The sequence below is a fragment of the Vigna unguiculata genome, chromosome 2 (genome assembly GCF_037176805.1).
Source record: "Vigna unguiculata cultivar grain cowpea cultivar isolate G323 ecotype 2 chromosome 2, ASM3717680v1, whole genome shotgun sequence".
In the NCBI taxonomy this organism is placed as follows: Eukaryota; Viridiplantae; Streptophyta; class Magnoliopsida; order Fabales; family Fabaceae; genus Vigna; species Vigna unguiculata.
In genome coordinates, this window is record NC_140793.1 from 10,691,898 (window position 1) to 10,696,624 (window position 4,727).

Below are 4,727 nucleotides of genomic sequence, written 5' to 3' on the forward strand. Positions count from 1 at the left end.
TTCACGGGAATCTTTCAGTTCTAGTTTGGGTTCAACATTGAGTACTGAAACTAGAGGAAGAAGTAGCCAGAAAGGTTGTAATCAAGGCCGAGGTAGATCAAAGTGTAGAGAGAAATCAAAACCAAAATTCCAGAATGATATCACTTGTTGGAATTATCAGAAAAGGGGTCACTTTACAAATCAATGTAGGGCTCCAAGGAAGAACAACAACAACAAGAGGCAAGATGATGATCAATCAGCAAATGCAACTACTGATGAAATTGAATATGCACTATTATGTAGTCTAAATAGTTCTATTGACTCATGGATTATGGACTCAGGTACGTCATTTCATACTACACCTTCCTTAGAATTATTATCTAACTATGTTCTAGGAAAGTTTGGGAAGGTCTACCTTGCAGATGGGAAATCTCTTGATATTATAGGAAGAGGTGACATCAATATCAAAGCCTCTAATGGAAGTGTGTGGACTTTGAATAATGTCAGACATATTCCTGCCTTAAAGAGAAACTTAATATCTATAGGGCAGTTGGATGATGAGGGGCATTACACCACCTTTGGAGATGAACATTGGAAGGTAATGAAAGCTAATCTTGTTGTTGCTCGTGGAAAGAAGCAATGATCTCTTTACATGATTGCATATTAGGATATGATATCAATTGCAGAAGTTATCAACAGTTCCTCTTTGTGGCATCAGAGACTTGGGCATATGAGTGAAAAAAGAATGAAGCTCATGGTCTCAAAAGGTAAAATACCAAACTTGAAGCATGTTGATGTTGGACCTTGCGAACATTGTATCTTTGGAAAGCAGAAAAAAGTTAGCTTCTCCAAAACAAGTCATCTAAAGTTGAAAGACTAGCACTAGTGCATACAGATGTTTGGGGGCTAGCTCCAGTGAAGTCCCTTGGAGGTTCATAGTATTATGTGATGTGATCCCAACAAGGCTTATAGCTTGCGTCAACGCCTAGGCCTAAATCATGCTTAAGGCCCAATTCATGGCCCACATGCATCTTAAGCCCAAGCCCATCAAGAGGCCCAATAACAAGAGGCATGTTCAAAAAGATCCAATTGGGCTTCATTCAAGATGGCCCAAACCCACATGGGCTTCTCACACTCTTCACATTGGCCAAAGAAGATATGAAGATTTGAAAAGGTGTATCAAAGAGCAATAGAATAGCAATAAGATTGGCCCATTGTTTAGGCCTTGCTTTCTAGAATAATAAGTCAAGCAATGAGTAGTTCAATTGATAAAATTGGGCTTGACTAAGCCCAATAGGAAATTTGGCCATGAGCTATCAAAAGAGCCAAGGTGGACTAAGTGGAAGTCAACAATTCTTCCTACACCTTATGGATCCAAAGCATCCAAAGGTTAGGAATGCTTCCTCCTTTTCCAAGGCATCATCCAATGGCCAAGATCAAGCCTCCTTCTCCAAGCTTGATCTAATGGCCAAGATCAAGGCCCACTCCGTCTAATGGCTCTCCTTTCTCATGTGTAAATGGCTTTATATAAAAGCAAAAATTTCACTCATTTGTAGACACTCTTCAAATGTTATGCAATAGATGCAACTTGAGATGAGAGCACTCCTCCCTCTATTGCCTTTGAGAGTCACCACTTTCTAGAGATTTCCTCTCTCTACCTCTAGCCACCTTCCTTAGGCTAGCATAGATTAGGAAATCCTATCACCTCTTTCACCTTCCATTGCTTGCAAGTGCCTTCCAACTTGCCTCCATTCCTTCATCCATTTCTGCTGCCCATAGAGCTCTTCATGCACCTTTGGAGCTCCACCATTATGTAACCTTCATTGATGACTCTACAAGAAAGGTATGGGTTTATTTTCTTAAAAATAAATCTGATGCATTTTCTGTGTTTAAAAGGTGGAAACAAGGGGTTGAGACTCAAACAGGTTTAAAGATTAAATGTTTGAAGTCTGATAATGGTGGAGAATATGAAGTAGTTAATTCAAGGAGTTTTTTTCAGAGAATGAGATCAGATTGATCACGACAGTTCCAGGAACACCAGAACAAAACAGTGTGGCAGAAAGAATGAATAGAACCTTGAACGAGAGAGAAAGATGTATGAAAATCCAGTTAGAATTACCCAAGGTATTTTGGGCATATGTAATAAGCACAACAGCCTATCTCATAAACAAAGGACCATCAGTTCCTTTAGGCCATCAGTTACCTGAAGAAGTATGGTCTGGAAATGAGGTAAACCTTTCACATCTGAAAGTTTTTGGTTGTGCTTCACATATTTTGTTGAACTCTAATAGTAGAGATAAATTGGACCCTAAGGCAAAACGATGTTATTTCATTGGCTATGGATCTGACATGTATGGCTACAGGTTTTGGGATCACCAAAACAAGAAAATTATCAAACGTAGAAATGTTACTTTTAATGAAAACTTGTTTTATAAGGACAGGACTGCAGAATTTGAAAATGCAAATAAACATCCAAAGCAGGTATCATTAGAAGAAATTTCAGAAAGTGATGTAGTCAATAGAAGGCAAAATACAAAAGTAGAGCCTGAGTCAGAGTATGGGTCAGAACCTAAACAAATAGTAGAGTCAGTAACTCCTGAATTACCGACTAGAAGGTCGACCAGAACAATTGTAGCACCACAAAGGTATTCTCCTTCATTGCCTTACTTATTATTGATTGATGTTGGTGAGCCTGATCATTTTGTTGAGGCTATGCATGGAGATGAATTTATTAAGTGGGAGCTAGCAATGAAAGATGAGATAAAGTCTCTTCAGAAGAATAAGACATGGTCTTTAACCAAGCTTCCAGAAGGAAAGAAGATTTTGCAAAACAGGTGGGTCTATCGGTTAAAAGAAGAACCAGATGGCAGCAAATGATATAAGGCTAGACTCGTAGTGAAAGGGTTCCAACAAAGACAGGGAATTGACTTCACAAAAATTTTCTCTCCTGTTGTCAAGATGACTACCATTAGAGTTATCTTGAGTATAGTAGCTGCAGAAAATCTTCATCTAGAGTCGTTAGATGTGAAAACTGCATTCCTACATGGAGATCTTGAGGAAGAAATCTTTATGGCACAACCAAAAGGTTTTGAAGTACAAGGCAAAATGAATTTTGTATGCAAGCTTCATAAAAGTTTGTATGGATTGAAACAAGCACCGAGATAGTGGTACAAGAAGTTTAATGAGTTTGTGAGAAACTCAGGATTTCACAGATGTGAAGAAGATCATTGTTGTTACGTGAAGAAATATGTTAACAACTATATTATTCTTGCCTTGTATGTTGATGACATGTTGATTGTTGGTTCTAATATGGCAGAAAATGACAGGTTGAAGAAATAATTGTCAGAAAATTTTGAAATGAAGGATCTTGGTCCAGCCAAGGAAATTCTTGGTATAAGAATTTCCAGGGATAGATTTGAAGGTATTTTAAACTTATCTTAGGAAAAATATATAAAAAAATTGCTTAGTTGTTTCAATGTTGGAAATGCTAAAACCAGGAATACACCTTTGGGAACTCACTTAAAGTTCTCAAAAAGGCAATCTTCTCAAAAAGAGGAAGAAGAAAGTGACATGTCTAAAGTGCAATATGCATCTCCAGTAGGGAGCTTGATGTATGTTATGGTTTGCACCATACCTAATATAGCACATGCAGTGGGAGTTGTGAGCAGGTTTCTCTCCAATCCCGGAAATGAGCATTTGGAAGGCGTGAAGTGGATATTGAGATATTTGAAGGGCATTTCAAAGATGCATTGCCTTTTAAAAGAAGTAATTTCACTTTACAGGGGTTTTCTAATACAGATTTGGGAGGTGATTTGGATGGTAGAAAGAGCACAACAGGTTATATTTTTACGTTGGGTGGCACACTATTAGCTGGAAGTCCAAACTTCAAGGAAGAGTCTCCCTTTCAACCACTGAAGCTAAATATATAGCTATCTCAGAAACAACAAAAGAGATGATATGGTTGAAGAATCTTCTAAAAGAATTAGGAAAAGGGCAAGATGAATCTCCATTGTTCAGTGATAGTCAAAGTGCCATTTGTCTTGCTAAAAATCCAATTCTTCATTCCATATGCAAACACATTGAATTGAAGTATCATTTTATCAGAAACTTGACAAATGATGGAGATTGGATTTTGTTGAAGATTCCAGGTGCAGACAATCCAGCTGATATGTTGACCAAGACTGTCACAACAACTAAGTTGAGGCTTTGCGTTGCCTCAACTAGGCTTCGAGAAAATTGATGATGAAGGCACTACACTAGGAGGTAATGTAAATCAAACCCCAAGTGGGTGAATTGTTAGTATTATGGTGTTTGATTTAGTCTCACATCGCTTAGATGCTTTGATAAAATCATTACTTTTCTCCATCCATTTTCTTCAAATATCTCACCTCTATAAAGATATAAGTATTTATCACAGTTTTTTTTTACGTTTGAGTTTTATTATATAATATACATGTTCGTGTATGAAGCCGAACTATCCTAGAAGATTTGGAACACTCCTGCTAATACATCTTGGATGTCCTATGCTTGTAGATATGAGGTGTCTTCAAAACTCCCCTTCAAAGAATAGGGAAATGGGTACATGCAAGTACTCTAATGCTCAAGTTAATAGTAGGAAGTATATGGTAATTTTAGTGATAATATGAGAGTTAAAACCCTTTTTACCTATGTTTCACACACCTTTATATACTTGATTCTCATTTATTACCTTTGAGATTGTTAAAATTCCTCTTCTAAATGTGCATGAA